Below are 18,148 nucleotides of genomic sequence, written 5' to 3'. Positions count from 1 at the left end.
TTTGTTTTTCAAGGCTGAAATGACTTTTCCTTTAAAACATTCCTTCTATTTTATTCTTAACCATTCAAAGGTATTTTAAAATGGTCGGTCTTGATACAAAACATTTAGTCTGATCCAGAACAATTCTTTGTGGAATTTCAAAATTGTCAGTGAGACAAAGAATCTGCTTTTTGTCCACCTCCATTCCTGAGTTCTCCGCTCTCTGAGGATGGGTTATCTGGTTGGGTAGATGAGTGGACAAGTTGGGGATGTCTAAACAGCAGGGCTTAACTCGAAATAAGCTATGCAAATTGAGCTACGTCAATTGATTAGCTTATCTCAAAATAGGGAGCGTCTACACTGCACTTATTTCAAAATAGAGCACTCTTCCTCCAACTTCCCTTACTCCTCATACAGTGAGGGTTACAGGAGTTGGAATAAGAAGTCCTCCAGCTTGACAGTATTTTGACACTATTTCAAAATAACTGCCTGCTGTGTAGACGTGGACTAAGTTATTTCAGAATAGTGTTGCAGGATAGACGTACCTGGTGTCAGGATTCTAGAATTTTATTCCTGAATCCATTTTCATTTCTCTAGGTAAGTAAGCTAGATCCAGAGTCAGAGGGTGGGATCTTGTTGAAGGATGTTGTGAAGTTTACCAGTAGGTCCTAAAATGCTTTAAGAACTTACAAAAAGATCGTGCTAATATTATTGCAATGAGAGGAATTTTAGATGATTCTATTTGTGCTGGAAAGGAGACTAGAATGCTGTTGCTTTGCTCTATGCATGACACATCATTTTGGTTCCTCTGAAGTTTATGGCAGGCTGCCCAACCTTATTCTCACTTATATCAGAGTGAGACTTTAAGCTGTTAGCCCAGAGCCCATCGATCAAACTGCTTTGGCATGATTAGTCCCTGAACCATAAATCAAAATCTTTGAGACAGGTGGATTAATTGTGACTTATGAAGCAGTAATTATTCACAATAAAGCCAAATAGACAAATAGCCCCTGAATCGGTAAGTCACTTTTACCATGTTGTGCATAGAATCCAGGATTGCGGATTCCACGTCCCCGGGAATGAGGTACCCAAGGGGCAAATGAGGGCAGATTGTGGATTCCGTGGCCTCAGGAATGAGGTACCCAAGAGGTACTGCTTCCAGAATTGTTTCTTGGACTCTGGCAGCACAAGGTGAATTAAGCAACTGTAAGGGAGAATAAAGCTCTCCTAGAATATTTCCATTGGGAAATAATGTTTTTAAATGAAAGGAGCATGTCAGTCAGTTCTTAGGAAACATGGGGCGCATCGTGTATTCCCTATGTTGCAATAGAAGAGAATAAATCTTTTCTGCTCAGCAAACCTTTCAAATTTAGAAGATGTGTTGCCAGATTCAGGGATTTCATGTGGTGACCAATGAGAATTTCCCCATTTCTCAGTGTGAGGATAGTTCAGTCCCTTTATTCATGGCTGCTGGTCTCTGATGCTCGTCTTCCCCCGGCTTTGATTCCTTCCTGCTTGTGATGTGAAAGCAGAGGGAAGAGCAGCAAAATGATGCCCAATAGGAAAGATTGCTAGGCCTGGTCTACACTAAAGGGGATAGTCAACTTAAGATCTGTAACTCATTAATTATGTAGTTGGAGTCGACATGCTTTTGGGCTGTCCACACAGCAGGAGCTTGGCCGGACTCGGGAGCAAAACTTCCCTTACTCCTCATGAAGAGCAGGACTACCAGCACCGATGGGGGTGCCCTCTCACTTCGAATTAGCAAGCCTATATTACAGCCTCTAATTCAAACCCCCGGAATATCAACCAGCAACGTTGATCTTCCACATAGTGTAGACATGGTTTCAGTGATTCAAATCCTGCACAGGCCAGCAAGAGAATAGTGCTGAAACCATCTCATGAGTTTCAGTCCAGTTACTAGTAGGCAGGCATTCCCATCATAGAAACCACATCGGAACTGGCAACCTCTCTGGTGTTCAGCAGAGAAGTCAAGTACTAGATGAGCCAAAGATGCTTAAGTCCCCGCATTGCTCCTAGTGTTTCTCTCCACAGTAGAGGCAGACAATCAGAGCAGTACTGGGTGAAGCTTGACCAGCCGTTGAATACACTGGAGCAGCAGAGATGATGGGCTAAATTCAGAGGACTTTTTGATAATTCAGAGGACAATTTGATAACTGCAAGGTATGGTGTAAGCTACCACCTTGGTCTGTGTATCGTATCAACTTAGTTTTCCTCTGCACTATCTTAGCCCATGCACCTGTCATGGTGGCAGGGCGAGCGGTGTCTTGCACTCCTTGGCAGTTCTTCTCCAGTGCAACGTTTCCTCTCCAAGGCTCAGCCACTCTTAGACTGGATGTCTTGGTTGAAGCCCTCCCTTGTGTGCTCACCGGGCTAACTCCTCAGGCCTGGCTGTAGTTGGCACCTGCAAGAAACTTTCCTCCAAGGCTATATCTACACTTGCGGCTTCTTGCACGAGTAATATGCAAATGAGGCTAAGCATGGAATATCGCCAAGCCTCATTTGCATACCTAATGAGCCACCATTTTTTTCAGAAGAGGCTCTTGCACAAGAAGGAGCCTCTACACTGCCCCTTCTTGCGCAAGAAAAACCCTCTTGCGCAATGCCGTTACACCTATTACTTGACAGGAAGAACAGCATTGCACAAGCGGCTTTTCTTGTGCAAGAAGGGGCAGTGTAGACGCTCCTTCTTGCACAAGAGCCTCTTCTGAAAAAAATGGTGGCTCATTAGGTATGCAAATGAGGCTCGGCGATATTCCACGCTTAGCCTCATTTGCATATTACTCGCGCAAGAAGCCGCGAGTGTAGACATAGCCCAAGAGTGTGACTTGTGGCTTATTAAAGGGACTCTAAACAGCTGCTCAAAAACAAACATTGTTTATTTCCCTAAAGCAAGGGTGGGGAACCTCAGGCCTGGAAGCCAGATGCAGCCCCCAGGTTGCCTAGATCCGACTACTGAGGCTCAGGGCCCATCCCAGTATTAGGGATTCTTGTGCTGGCACTCCAGCTCCCCCCCACTGTCCCTCTGTGCGGCTGGAGCACACAAAATCTTCTAGGCTGAGACCCCCTGGGCTCCGGTGTGTGAGGGGAATGTGGGGAGTGCCTTTCTCCTTCTCAGCCAGGGGGCCACATGAGTGAGAGGATTTTTTTCTCACTTGTGTGTGGCCCCCGACTGATTTTTATGTGGGTCCTTGACCCCAAAAAATCCCCCACCCATGCCCCAAAGGTACATAGCAGTCAGAGAAAAGGGTTAAAACAGCACAAGGCTTAATGCATTTCATTTCCCCCTCACACTCATCCCACAGGGCCTGTATCTCTTGGTCTGCTGCCTGTGAACTGATAACTGAGCCCCCACTCCTGGAAAGAGAGAGGTTTTTTACCTATTTCATGTCCTTTTGGTTTCAGGCTCTTAGCTTTGGCAAACCTACTGTGCCTGGACACAGCGGCTGAGTCTAGACTGGCAAGTTTTTCTGCAAAAGCAGCTGCTTTTGTGGAAAAACTTGCCAGCTGTCTACACTGGCCGCTTGAATTTCCGCAAGAACACTGATAATTTCATGTAAGAAATCAGTGCTTCTTGCGGAAATACTATGCTGCTCCCATTCGGGCAAAAGTCCTTTTGCGCAAAAGCTTTTGCGCAAAGGGCCAGTGTAGACAGCTCAGATTTGTTTTGCGCAAAAAAGCCCCAATCGCGAAAATGGTGATCGGGCCTTTTTTGTGGAAAAGAGCGTCTAGATTGGCACGGACGCTTTTCCGCAAAAAGTGCTTTTGTGGAAAACCATGAGTGCCAATCTAGACGCTCTTTTCCGCAAATGGTTTTAATGGAAAACTTTTCCGTTAAAAGCATTTGCAGAAAATCATGCCAGTCTAGACGGAGCCAGCCTCTCCCATTCTGACAAAATGGCCGCCCCAGGCAAGCTGGCAACACTGAACTAGTGCTGATTGAGGTGACTGCTGGGTTTGACTTTGGAAAGCCTCCATGAGCATTGAAAACACCAGTCTGGGGTTCTTAAACCTCCCCAGAGCCCACGTTTCACCTCTCTACGATGGCACGGGCAAACCGTGGTTCTATAAAGGCAAGCCTCCGGTCACAAGGACCCCGCCAAGGATGCTGGTTGGCCTCCAGCCAAACCACCTTAAGGACCTCACCAGAGATGTGATCAAGGTGGAGTCTAATCTGCAAGGAGGCCCCATCCCTTTGGAATTTGCCATGGTATTAATGATAGGAATAGCAGCTCTTAACTCCCTGGAAGTTGCTAAGGTGTCTTATCTCTGGCTAAGGTTTGATTTCCTCCTTGCTCTTCCTAATAGTAGGGGGGAGAAAAATATCAAACGGGTCCCTGAGGTCCATGTGGTATTACCAAGCAATAATGCTGCTCTCTTTCATGTCCTCAACACCGACGTGCCAAGGTGTGACTGACAATACCCCTTCTGGTCCCAGAGCCATGAGAGCTGATTCTAAGCCCGTGCAATTCACGAAAGAGGCAAAAATGCGACAGAGTGAACTGTAGTGTGGGACAGCACAGATATTGCAGAAATCAAAGGGGCAGGAGCCTAAACATGGGCAGTGGGCAAATCCCCAGCTCTGCCCCTGCCGCCTGAAGCCCCCCCATTGGAGCCAAGCCCCCCCTCCCTCTAGGGGCAGACCCACAGCCCACCCCCCTGAGTGAGCAGCTCCTGGCCCCAGCACCCTGACCCAAGAGCAGGGGAAGGCAGGGGAACCCAACCTCCTCAGCCCAAGAGCACAGGGAGGATGGGCAGCCCAGCCTGGGAGCAGAGGGATGGTGGGTGGGCCCAGGCTCCCCAGTTCCAAGGCACAGGAGGGTAAAGGCTGCCCCAGCCACAGTGCAGCTAAATCCCGGGCAGCCCCAGGACACGGGATGGAGCTGCATTGAACCAGTGAGCCTGGAAGCTGAGTGTGGGAGGAGCCAGACCTAGCAGTTAGGGAAGGCATTGCCTTCGCCTGCCTCTGCTACACGTCACCCATGAGCGTAGGGAGCAGTGCTCTTCGCCCTCAGTGCAACTCATGGAAGTGGACTGAAGGTCAAGGGAATTAGGGGGAACCACCCCACCACTGGATACCCTGACCCCAGGGCTGTATTCTTCTCTTTAGCCTCTTGCCTACTACCATAGTTTGCGGTGTCTATGGCCTATATGTATCTATGCTCAGATCCACTACTAGAGGCTGATGAACTTCTGCTAAGCGCAGGAGGGAGAGGAAATGAAGAATCATTCTCTTTCTTCCCATCATGCTGAAGCACCATTTAAAAGGTTTGCTTAGTCTAAGCTGCAAACACTTTAATGCATGAACTTTACCCATAGCATTGACTCATTTTTTTTCTTGTAAGCACATCGGCTAGAAGCTGTAGCTCCTATATTAAATCACCTGCCACTTATTTGGGAATGCTTTAAATGTCTTTCTTGTGGATTATCTAAAGGGGCTAAGAGGAAACTAACTTTCTCTACCCAGGGGCTTTTTGAAGGAAGTAACTGTGTACGTGTGCAGGCGCGCACATACAAATACACATAGAGCCTCTCATCTACTAAATGGTACTTTTCAAGGTGGACCAGGGGAGATTAGAGCTTCAAATATAAGCACTGAAATAACTGGCTTCCAGATTTCTAACTGACTCATGCTTAGGAGCATGAGAGATCCCATTGGCAGGCCTCCCTCTAATTTTTTCCATCCATGTGCGGAATACATTTTCTTACTTGCACTGAGGCATGTGCCGATGTGCACCACCAATAGAAACACATGCTGCCAGTTCTGAGAGGCTGTGGGCACTCTGCTAATCAGCTGAGCAGCATATGACTCTCTTCTGGGTGGCTGCCCAAGCGCTTACTTACAGGGAGCATTGCCCATTGGTATTAATTTCAGTCTGCAACCCTGTCCACAAGCCTGTTCCAGGAAAGAATCAGCACATGGTGCACCTGCCTGGAACATTGTGTGAACTCAAGTGATGCAGAGTTGGAATTGATCCTCTTTAACCATGATGGATTGGTTGTGAGAGATTCCCAGTAACTACAGACTTTTATAAACTCAGGTTTAAGTGAAATGCCAACTTAACTGAAGGTCGTTGCATCCCCCAGACTTGCAATGATTTCACAATGCTCCAGACCTCCATAGCAGAGAAATTGCAGAGACGAAGCCGGAAAAACTCCTGATTTCTGGGAAGCCGAAATCTGGCTCCAGAGTACTGCAGAAAAAGTGCCTCCCCTGCAGTGTTGCTCCTGCAGAGCGGAGAGGCGGGAGGGGTGCGGGCCCTGCGACCTCCGAAAATCCAACTCACTTCTTCTTCTTTGCCTCTGCTGGACAAGGGGGGAGAGCCTGACGGTTACAGCAGGGGACTGGGAGATTCTCTACAATAGTGGTGGGCAACCTGCAGCCTGTGGGCTGGATGCAGCCCATCAGGGTTCTACCTGTAGCCCACACACCCCCTTTCTGTCCCCTTCCCCCACATCTCTCCTGCGCTGAGGACCCTGCACTTACCTACTCCTCACCCTCCCTCCCAGCCCTTCCGGAATGCCATGAATCAGCTGATTTGCGGGGTTCAGGCTCTGAGAGGCAGGGGAGGAGTGGAGATGGGGCACGAATTGGCCAACTCCAATTGGAAGTGCTGGGAAAGTGGGAGGGGCAAGAGCAGAGATGGGAGGAGCTTGGGAGAGGAGGCAGGAAAGAGGCCGGGCGGGGAGTTGGTGTTGCAAAGTAAGTGTAAATGTTTCTCCTTTTTTAATTATTTGAAATTGATGACAGTTCTATTAATAGATGCATGATTAGAGCCTTTCTACTTGTCTTGAAATATTCAGCCTTTAATGTATGTAATCGTATTCTTGGGGTCATGGTTAGTGGACGTGACTGATTTCAATCTTGCAGCCCACTGAGTCAAAGGAGAGCCGCCGATGCGGCCCAATCACTAGCCTTGGTTGCCCATCACTGCTCTACAATCTGTTCCTGTCTTTGCCACTGGCTCAACACATGACCACAAGAAGGGATTTAGCCACTATCTTCCTCCTTTTATCTGCCAGTATCATGGGGAGAATATCACTGTGGACCCCGCTGGGGTGCTGGGAACCTTCATTCATGGCTGTACAGTTCTTAAAGGCCCTTGAATGAAAGCAGCAATAGTAGTAAAGTGGCATTATTAACTCAGAAACATCACTCCAAATCCCCCCATCCTGGCAGGGGCAGATGGCACTTGCCATCTCTGCTCCTGCTTTGGCAAAGACAGCAGCTCCGGTGCATAGTACACATCTGCAACTCCTTTGGGAATCCACATACAGACCATCCCACAAAGGAGAACATTTCCTCTGGGATCAAAGATCTTCAAGTTTCAAGAGTCTCATATGGCTTTGGCGCTGCTGGTTTCCATTTGAAGGCATTTCTGCCATGATCCAATGCTGGGGGACTGTCAAAATTTCAGAGAACCTTGAAAAAAATTCACAGCAATGCAACCACATCATTGATGCTTTCAGCCCTCCCAGACTTGGGGCCTGCTGTTCAGACTTAGGCCAGGCCTACACTACAGGGCTACGTCTACACTGGCACCCTTTTCTGGAAATGCTTAAAACGGAACAGTTTTCCGTTATAAGTATTTCCGGAAAAAGCGCGTCTACACTGGCAGGATGCTTTTCCGGAAAAAAACTTTTTCCAGAAAAGCGTCCGTGGCCAATGTAGACGCGCTTTTCCAGAAAAAAAGCCCCGATCGTCATTTTCGCGATCGGAGCTTTTTTGCGGAAAAGACTACTGTGCTGTCTACACTGGCCCTTTTCCGGAACAGTTTTTCCGGAAAAGGACTTTTGCCCGAACGGGAGCAGCATAGTTTTTCCAGAAAAACACTGACAATTTTACAGTAGATCGTCAGTGCTTTTCCGGAAAAGCAAGCGGCCAGTGTAGACAGCTGGCAAGTTATTCCGGAAAAGCGGCTGCTTTTCCGGAATAAGTGGCCCAGTGTGGACACAGCCCGGGAGAAAGTTGACCTAAGACACGCCACCTATGATATGATGTACCTTAAGTTGAATTTCTGCGGTGTCCCCACTTCTGGAGGTCGACGGGAGAAACTCTCCCTTTGACTTCCCTTATGCCTCATGAGCCAGTGGAATGCAGGAGTCGACTAAGGTGCCATCAATGGTCGACTTAGCGAGTCCTTACTAGACCCGCTAAATCAAACCCTGGATGATCGATTCCTACCACGTTGCTCCCCTGGTAAGTGGAGACAAGCCCTAAAATTTCCCCTTGATTCTCAGCATCTTCCAGCTTCCTTAGAAAATAGCTTATTTTCTTTCCCCTGAGTGAGCTGAGGAGCTGGATCACAGCTCAGGCCCTTTTCTTTCAGGCTGTAGCTTCACTATGGAGACGTTCCAGGTGATGGCCAGCACTATCAATTAAGGACTGCAGCTTATTTTCACTGGCAGCCAGGGAATCAGACATTTAAATCTAGACCTTGCTCTGGCAGCTCACAGCTGGTTGGACTTATCTTGAACTTTCCCCACCGGGGCAGAGATTGATAAGAAAATGTTGGCAGTTCTGAGTTCCTGGCTGAATAGAACAGCTTTCTGAACTATGCAGGAGACTTTTTAAGGCATGTGGATGGCGGTCATGCAGGGGGAGAGCTCAGCTATGTTCTTGTTTTTATTTTGGGGCATATTAGAAGGGCTGGGGAAAGCTTGCACATGAGCATGCGTAAGTACACGCTGTGTTTGAGAAGAGACAGCCCCATGCTTCAGGACATGTCAAACTCTACCTGAGGGGGTCAGGACGACCCTATCCCAATTGGACAGGTTATTCGAAAACAGTCCATTGCAGGATCTGTTGGTCTAGATCAGGCGTCTCAAACTCCCAGCCCACAGGCCATCCCCAGCCGCAAAAGTTGTGCAATCTGGTCCAGGAGTCCTGTCAGGCTGGGTGAGAACCTGTCCGTTCCCGTTGCCCAAGCCCCACCCTTTTTTGCCATCGCCCCGCCCTGTCCCCCATGGCACCTAGTCCCCTGAGGGACGCCGCCTCAGGGATTTCCAGGGGGAGGGGGCCTGGCACAAGGCAGTGGCAGTCGAGACCCCTTCCATTCCCCATGGTGGTGGGAGCTGTGGGGAAGTGGAATTCATTCGGCAGGCGCACTCGCTCAGAAGATGGGGTGCCATGGGGGAGGGAGAGAGTGGAGTGATAGTGGGAAGGTGAGGGGCTTGAGGGATGAGATCGGACAGTCCTCCCGCAGCCTGCTGGGACTCCCTGGCCAGATTGGGCATGAGTTTGAGGGACTGGACTCGGTGACCTCTCAAGGTTCCTTCCAGTTCTAGCATTTTGTGATTCTCCTAAAGCAGCTAGAGCTAACCGCTGTGCGGGGAGACAGACGAGTGGGCCAGACGGACTCCCAATCAGACACAGGGCGGCAGTTCTTAGCTCTGTGAGTGTGAGTGGGTTGGGAAGAGATGGCCCGAGATGTTCTGGGTCAGGAAGATAGTGGAGCTCCTCTGTGAGCTGGTGGTTCCTCTTTTGATGGCGGCTGTGCAGAGACTCAGAGGGGAAACTTCACAGAGTGTTAAGTGGTGTGCTATTGATTTTGCGAGAAGATACTTTGACACTCTTGTTATTTTAAAAAGAAATGTTATCTGTGTCAGGACTAAATAGGTTTTATTAGAAAAACTATCCCTCCCCCCCTTCTATGGCGAGCTGCTACATTTGTCTGTTTCAGTAAATCAAGTCCCAGCAGATCACTTTTTTATTGGAAGAAGCACCTGTTTTACTGTGACCTATTGGTTAACCAAATGCTCTAAAACTTGTGTCTTTCTTCTGAATAAGATAAAAAAATCTGCTGTGCTAGTTTGTCCTAGGCAAGGTACCTGTAAACCTGAAATCCCTCTTAAAATATTCTTTGCCTTTGTAGCAGGGCAGCTGCCCTGTACTGGCCCTTTAAGAGCCAAACCCCAGCCTGGAGCAGGCCCGGGAGTTCAGCCCAGCTGGGCGGCGTTGGCCCATTAAGGCCCAGCTGGGAGCTATAAAAGGGAAGGGCTGCTTCAGCAAAGGCAGTGTGAGCCTGGCTGCCGAGTAAGCAGGATGCTCTCTGGAGCTAGGGCAGGGCTAGAGAGTCAGGCTGGGCCAGGGCGCTTGGACAGCCACCTGGCCAGCCTGCTCGGCCTATGGCAAGGCCTGCTGGAGAGACACCAAACCCCCGGAAGGGGGGCTCAGAGCGAGTGACTTGGGCACTGCCGGAGGGCAGTGTGGCGAAGAAAGCAACGCGACCGGAAGATTCCAGAGGGGAAACGCCACGTGAGCGGAGGCCTGTGCGGACGGAATGGACTGATTCCGGGGAACAGATGATGGACCCCCGCTACGGTGGTGAGTGACCCCCTCACAGCCTTCTTTGAGTCGTATCATACTCTCTAGCTAAATGTACATATAGAGCCCTCCTCATTGTAGTATTTGAGTACCTCAAAGGCAAGTAAGCCTTATTATGGAGAAATAAGACCAAGAGATTAGATGACCTTCCCAAGGTTACACTGGGAGTCAGTAGCAGAGCTGAGCATGCATTCACATCTCCTCAGTCCCAATCCAGTGTCTTAACCAAAATATCATCCTGCCCAAGTTGGCTAGTTGGTCAAAACTCCCACTGAAGCCATCTAGAATTTGGGTGTGCGAGAAATGCAGAACCAGACCTGGAGAATTCCGTAGCTAGAGAAGGCATTTGGTTAGGTGTCAGGAGCTGCAGTGGGTTCTGTGCCTGTGCCTCTGATTCCCCTCCAGCCCTTTGGCTGGAAGCTGCTCGGGGCAGGCACTGTTTCTGATTACATGTCAGTCTAGTATAGTGCTGTTCCAGTCTCAGTTTGGGTGACTATAATGCTTCTATAATGCAAACACATGAAAACAAAAATCTGCCCCTGACTTAATAACCTGCTTATTAAAAAAAAAAAAAAGTCTTCCCATAACAGTGTTTCTTCTTTGCCGTATAATTATTTTTGGCTTTCATTTTTTTTTTCTCTCACCTTTATGATCTACTGAGTCACATGACATGTAGGCAACTGACTGTCTCTGACTCATCCCTACTCGATTTTTGGTACCCTCAGTAGGGGCAGAGGATCTCTTCCTTGAGACACAGAAGGCCATTTTTGCACTTTTTTCACTGACCTAAAATTTAAAAAAAACCAACAACCCGTAGAATACTTGCCTGCTGTGAATAAAGCCAAAGCTGCTGCACAAGGAAAGGAAAATATTTCTGATAAAAAGTGCATTTTCTGTTAAATCACTGTTCAAAAAATGTGCAGCTTCTAGAGTGGCACTCAAGTTTATCAGCCGATTTTAATTAGCACTTCTCTTGGGAGCAACAGTGTGTGAAAAAAGACAACTTGGCATTGCTGTAGTTTGAGAATGATGGGGAAACGGACTGCTACCGACCCTGGCCTTGGAGAAAGCAAAGTGTGCTGCTGACATTTTACAAGATTCTAATATTTTCCAAAGAGCCTAAGGGAGTTAGGCACTCAACTTCCACTGAATTTCAATAGCATGTGGGTGAGTTCATGTCTTTTATTGGACTACCTTCTGCTGGTGAAAGAGACAAATTTCGAGCTTACACAGAGCTCTTCTTCAAGTCTGGGAAATGTAGCCATCAGAGATAAATACAAGATGGAACAAACTGTTAAGCAAAAGAAGTTAACAAACATTGCAAGAGCCCATCCAAGGTGATTTGGAGTTGTATGTGGTAGTCAGAGGGTTATAGATGGTAAGTCCTCTAAAGATTATGGCTTTTTTTCTTGCATTTGCTGAGGAAGTAGATGTCACTGTTAAGTGCTGCATTTTGACACTGCCACCAGTAGTGACACTGGATGGCAAAAATTCATGTTGTATAACCAGCCAGAATTCCAGGGCTGTATATCTATGTATATTCTTCCCTGAAAACATAAAAAATACATACATATATACCCATTAAGATTAACAAATACACTGCAAAACTGAATGAGTACTATAGCTGGGTGAAATTATTCTTTCACTTTTCAGTGAAAAATGCAGATGTGACAACAGCAAACACTTAGCAGATTTGTGTCAGTTTTGCTGTGATTTGCACAGCATTCATGACTACAACCTGCTGGAAACATGTCTACTGGCTACGGTGTATAGGACAGTGACTCAAAACTATTTCAAGTCTACCACTGATTCACTGTGCAACATTAGGAGAGTGATTTAACTTCTCTTTGCTTTAGTCTACTCAGCTGTAAAATGGGTTCAATAATATTTTCCTACCTCACAACTTAGTTTAATGTTCGTGAACTGTTTTCAGAGTAAAATAAAGTTGCTTGTGTAGGTGAAAATTGGTATCATTACTCTCCTTGAAAAATAGCAATTTTCAAGGGATTATTCTAGCTGATCATCCTAAGTGTTCCAAACAATGAAGAATATAGAAATGTATCCACTCCTCATCCCCAAAAATACATATAATAAAAGCAGGTGTTGAATCCTTAAAAAGTGATTATGTATGTTGCTAGTTACCAGGTGCCCTGCCAGAACCTAATATTAAAGTACTGTGTAAATGATGCTTTAAAATGTTATAATGGAATGGGGAATGTTCCGCAGACTATTGTGTGAAACCGTATCTATTAAGGTACACACATACACCAACCTCTCTGATGCTGAAGATTTTTGAAAAAAATAGACCTAGCTAATGCTGCCAGATTCAGCAATTTCCTGCTGCAGAAAAAGCCAGTTCACCAGCAGAGGGCACACAAGATAATAAAACTTCAAGGACGATGATGACATCATTGATGATGCTATTGACAAATAAAGGAAGTAAACAATGTAGAGAAGAGTTGAACTTCCTTCCCCATAGCAACTGGAAGGAATGCAGCTGGTTTGGAGAGCAGAGTGGGGCTTGCTTATATATTAAGAGTTGCTGGTAGTCAGTTATGTTTCTTTAAACAGATCAACCCCCTCTCCCCCACAAAATACCTTATCGTATGTGCATCGATTGGCAGGTGGCTTTTAGGAGTCATGATATCCATGTTCTAAATGTGGGTCAGATTGTTACCTGTAATCACATCGAGTAGTCCTCACTCCGCCAATAGCCGGGTTGTCAGCTTTCATGATTTTCATTGATAGCCTCATGATATTTGGTATTTTGTTTATAGCTCCAATTCCTGGAATCATATGTTACGTGAGAATCTTGGCTTTCATTGAAATATAAAAGTAGGTTTCTAGCCCTAATGGTTGAGGTGAGAAACTTGAAAATGGAGAACAAGGGTGACATAAAGGTTTAAAAAAAAAGAGGTTTTTTTTTAATCCTCATGGTTTTGTAACATAATACTTGGGCCTTGTTTTCACTAGGGAATAAAAGGTGCATTTTTACCTTGTATTAGCTAAAATGTGATAACTAACACAAGAAGCTAGTGAAGATAAGGGAGATAAGTATTTTCATTAGCAGGTCAAGTACCTCATCCTACCTCTCAAGGGCATTGTGAAGACAAATTCCTAAATATTAGTTAACTGCTCTGATACTGTGGTGTTATAAATCCCTAGGTAGAGGGGGGGGAGGGAGAGATACTTTTACCCCCTTCCCTAAACTAAAAGGAAAATGTTGCAAGACAAATCCACTCAAAATGTATGTGTGATCTTCTCTACTTATTATACAAGTTACATTCCATCACTTTTTATTAGGTGTCCTGACTATTACTTTCTTTCCTTTCTCATTGGCTTAAGTGATCATATCTGAAGCAAGTCTAAGCAGTTTCAGAGATAAGCATTTTGCAGATATTCATCTACCACTTGAGGCTTTTGTAAGATCCTGGTATGCTTGCTTTCATGTACACATACAATAATTCACACTAATATTAGCCAGTTGATATTTTACATGCCTTCTGTTTACAGGATTCTCCATCTATGCTTAAGCAATGCAAAATATTAGTAGCAATCACTTTTTTTCCCAAGTGCTATACCACAAAAATCTCACTGTTTCTTTCTAATAAGTTTCATTTAAACCAAGGGAAAGCATTTCCTGTTGAGAGTCAGAAGCAAGTTTCCACCAAAACTATTGAAGCTGAAAAATGCCCACTTTTGTCATAGAACTCTTGCCGTAAATCTACCAGATTTAGCTCTACTGCTCTAACAATAATCATGGCTTTTGTTTTCTTTTGAAGTGAGGGGTTCTATACACATTTTCACTACAGATCTACAAAAAAGAGCTATATCTGTTGTAGTCATAATCCATGTTCTCTCTACTCTTTTCCACCCCATGTGTGGAATAAAGGTTGTTATTTGCACCAAAGCATGGGTGGATGTGCATCGCCAATAGAAACACATGCTGCTAACTGTGGGCAGCTATGGGCACTGTGCTAATCAACTGGGTGGCATTTTAATCTCTCCTGGATGGCCACTCTCAGTTTACAGGGAACACTGGTCAGAATGTATAATTAAAGGGGCAGAGTTTAGAAATTCAGAGAGCTGGTAGATAAGGTCTCATGGGAAGCAAGACTAAGAGGAAAGACAACTGAAGAGAGTTGGCAGTTTTTCAAAGGAACATTATTAAGGGCCCCAAAGCAAACTATGCCACAGTTAGGAAAGATAGTATGGTAAGAGACTATCTTGGCTTAACCATGAGATCTTAAAAATCATGATCTAAAAATCAAAGGAGTCATATAAAAGTGAAAACTAGGTCAAATTACAAAGGTTGAATATAAGAAAACAATGCAAGTATAGAGGGGCAAGATTAGAAAGGCGAAGGCACAAAATGAACTCAATCTAGCTAGAGACATAAAGGCTGTGTCTACGTTGGCACCCCTTTCTGGAAAAGGGATGGTAATGTAGACTTCGGAATAGCAAAATCCGCAGGGGATTTAAATATCCCCGGTGGCATTTGCATTTACATGGCTGCCGCTTTTTTCCGGCTTGGGGATAAGCCGGAGAAAAGCGCCAGTTTAGACGTGATTCTCCGGAAAATAAGCCCTTTTCCGGAGGATCTCTTATTCCTACTTGAAAGTAGGAATAAGAGATCCTCCAGAAAAGGGCTTATTTTCCGGAGAATCACGTCTAAACTGGCGCTTTTCTCCGGCTTATCCCCAAGCCGGAAAAAAGCGGCAGCCATGTAAATGCAAATGCCGCGGGGGATATTTAAATCCCCTGCGGATTTTGCTATTCCGATGTGTCTAATCTGCATCCCTTTTCCGGAAAAGGGGTGCAGTGTAGACACAGCCAACGGGTAATAAGAAGACATTCTACAAATATATTAGAAGCACGAGAGAGACCAAGGACAGGGTAGACCCAGTGCTCAGTGAAGAGGGAGAAACAATAACAGGAAACTTGGAAATGGCCAAGGTGCTTAAGTTTGTTTGTTTCGGTTTTTGTCAAGAAGATGGATGGTGATGGGATGCCTAACCTAGTGAATGCTAGTAAAAATGGGGTAGGTTTAGAAGTTAAAATTTAAAAAGAACAAGTTAAAAATTATTTGGAAAAATTAGATGTCTGCAAGTCACCAGGGCCTGAAGAAATGCATCTAGAATAGTCAAGGAGCCGACAGAGGAGGTATCTGATCTTTTAGGTATCATCATTGAAAAGTTATGGAAGTCAGGAGAGATTCCAGGAGACTGGAAAAAGGGCAAATATAATGCCTACCTATAAAAAGGGAAATAAGAACAATCCAGGAAACTACAGACCAGTCATTTTACTTCTGTGACAAGGAAGATAATGGAGCCAGTAATTAAGGAATTCATCTGCAAACATCTGGACAAAAATAAAGTGATAGGTAACTGCCAGCATGGATTTGTAAAGAACAAAACATGTCAAACCAATCTGATAGCTTTCTTTGATAGACTATCAAGTCTTGTGGATAAGGGAGAAGTGGTGGATGTGGTATACCTGGACTTTTGTAAAGCATTTGACACGGTCTCATGTGACGTTCTTATCAATAAATTAGGAAAATACAAACTAAATGGGGCTACTTAAAGTGGGTGCATACCTGACTGGATAACTGTTCTCAGAGAATAGTTATTAATAGTTCACAATCCTGCTGGAAGGGCATAACAAGTGAGGTTCCACAGGGGTCACTTTAATGACTGGTTCTGTTCAGTGTCTTCATCAATGATTTAGATTATAGTATAAAGAGTATGATTATTACATTTGCAGATGATACCAAGCTGGGAGGGATTGCAAGTGCTTTGGAGGATAAGGTCATAATTCAAAATTATTTGGACAAACTGGAGAAATGGTCTGAGATAAATAGGATGAAGTTTAATAAGGACAAATGCAAAGTACTCCACTTAGGAAGGAACAATCCATTTCACACATAGAATCATAGAATAATAGGACTGGAAGGGACCTCGAGAGGTCATCGAGTCCAGCCCCCCGCCCTCAAGGCAGGATCAAGCTCCGTCTACACCATCCCTGACAGATGTCTATCTAACCTGTTCTTAAATATCTCCAGAGAGGGAGATTCCACCACCTCCCTTGGCAATTTATTCCAATATTTGACCACCCTGACAGTTAGGAATTTTTTCCTAATGTCCAATCTAAACCTCCCCTGCTGCACTTTAAGCCCATTACTCCTTGTCCTGTCCTCAGAAACCAAGAGGAACAAATTTTCTCCTTCCTCATCTATCACATACAGAATGGGAAGTGATAGTCTAGGAAGGAGTCATGCAGAAAGGGATACATGATTGAGGAGGTATCTGAGCTGTTAGTTGTCATCTTTGAAAAGTCATAGAAGATGGGAGAGATGGCAAATGTAGTGCCCATCTAGACAAAAGGAACCAAGGACAACCTAGGAAACTACAGTCCAGTCAGCTTAACTTTTGTGCCAGGAAAGATAATGGAGCAAATAATTAAGGAATCCATCCGCAAACATCTGGAAGATAAAAAGGCGATAAGTAAGAGCATGGCTTTATAAAAAACAAATCATGTCAAACCAAGCTCATAGCTTTCTTTGATAGAATAACAAACCTTGTGGATAAAGGGGAAGCGGTACACATGGTATACCTAGACTTCAGTAAATCATTTGATATAGTCTCTCCTGACCTTCTTATAGAAAAACTAGGGAAATAAAACCTGGATGGAGCAACTATAAGGTGGGGGCATAACTGGTTGGATAACTGTTCTCAGATAGTAATCACAGTCATGGTGGAAAGTCATTACAAATGGGGTTCCTCAGGGCAGTGTTCCCTCTAAGCTGGGCAGAAGCACTGCTTCACAGGTGATTAATTAGCCCCACCCAGTCAGTCAACTCCGACCCTCTGACTGATTAATCACCTGTGAAGTTGTGCTGTCACCCAGCTTAGAGGGATCAATCTGGAGACCAATTCTGTTCAATATCTTCATCAAAGATTTAGATAATGGCATAGAGTTTGTGCATGATACCAAAGTGGGAGGGATTCCAAGTATTGTGGAGGATAGGGTTATAATTCAAAATGATCTTGACAAGCTGGAGAAATGGTCTGAGGTAAAGAAGATAAAATGTAATAAGGACAAATGCAAAATATTCCGTGTTGGGAGGGACAAACAGTTTCACACATACAGAATGGGAAGTGACTGTCTAGGAAGGAGTAATGGAGAATAGGATCTAGGGGTTATAGTGAACCACAAGCTAAATATGAGTCAACTGTGTGACACTATTACAAAAAAAGCAAACATGATTCTGGGAGGCATTAACAGGAGTGTTGTGAGCAAGACACGAAGTCATTCTTCTGCTCGCCCTGCACTGATTAGGCCTCAGTTGGAGCATTGTGTCCAGTTCGGGACACCACATTTCAAAAAAGATGTGGGGAAATTGGAGAAGGTCCAGAGAAGAGCAACAACAATGATTAAAGGCCTAGAACACATGATCTATGAAGGAAGACTGAAATAATTAAGCTTATTTAGTTTACAAAAGAGAAGACTGAGAGGGGACGTGATAGCAGTTTTCAAGTATCTAAAAGGGTGTTACAAGGAGGAAAGAGGAAAAATTGTTCTCCTTGGCCTCTGATGATAGGACAGGATATAATGGGCTTAAATTGCAGTAAGGGAGGTTTAGGTTGGATATTAGGTAAAAATTCCTGTCAGGATGGTTAAACCCTGGAATAAATTGCCTAGGGAGGTTGTGGAATCTCCATTACTGGAGATATTTAAGAGCAGGTTGGATAGACATCTGTCAGGGATGATCTATCTAGACAGTGCTTGGTCCTGCCATGAGGGCAGGGGGATGGACTTGAT

At 45.1% G+C, this 18,148-nt stretch overlaps 1 protein-coding gene and 1 long non-coding RNA gene across 6 annotated transcripts in view; one reads left to right on the top strand and one right to left on the bottom strand.

Moving 5' to 3' along the window:
* The window catches only part of KAZN (kazrin, periplakin interacting protein), an 844,711-nt gene that overhangs the window by 346,882 nt on the left and 479,681 nt on the right, over window positions 1-18,148 (top strand). Inside the window, exon 1 of one of the 2 annotated variants that reach the window (XM_075906499.2) lies at window positions 10,196-10,327. The exons of the other annotated variant lie outside the window; for it this stretch is intronic. The gene's annotated coding sequence lies outside the window, so the exon portion shown is untranslated. Of the gene's footprint in view, window positions 1-10,195; window positions 10,328-18,148 lie in introns of those variants that run through there. 2 annotated transcript variants of the gene reach the window in all.
* The window catches only part of LOC102462858 (uncharacterized), an 81,623-nt gene that overhangs the window by 38,232 nt on the left and 25,243 nt on the right, over window positions 1-18,148 (bottom strand). For 2 of the 4 annotated variants that reach the window (XR_016347794.1, XR_012897316.2), the window contains exon 4: window positions 13,005-13,113. This is a non-coding gene — a long non-coding RNA (uncharacterized LOC102462858). Of the gene's footprint in view, window positions 1-4,078; window positions 6,307-10,321; window positions 11,875-13,004; window positions 13,114-18,148 lie in introns of those variants that run through there. The other 2 variants (XR_012897320.2, XR_012897314.2) reach the window with 2 other exon arrangements.

Source organism: Pelodiscus sinensis, chromosome 24 (assembly GCF_052426305.1).
Source record: "Pelodiscus sinensis isolate ZL-2025 chromosome 24, ASM5242630v1, whole genome shotgun sequence".
NCBI classification, from domain to species: domain Eukaryota; kingdom Metazoa; phylum Chordata; order Testudines; family Trionychidae; genus Pelodiscus; species Pelodiscus sinensis.
The sequence above is the reverse complement of the archived record's forward strand: the minus strand, read 5'-3'. Positions and strand labels throughout refer to the sequence as shown.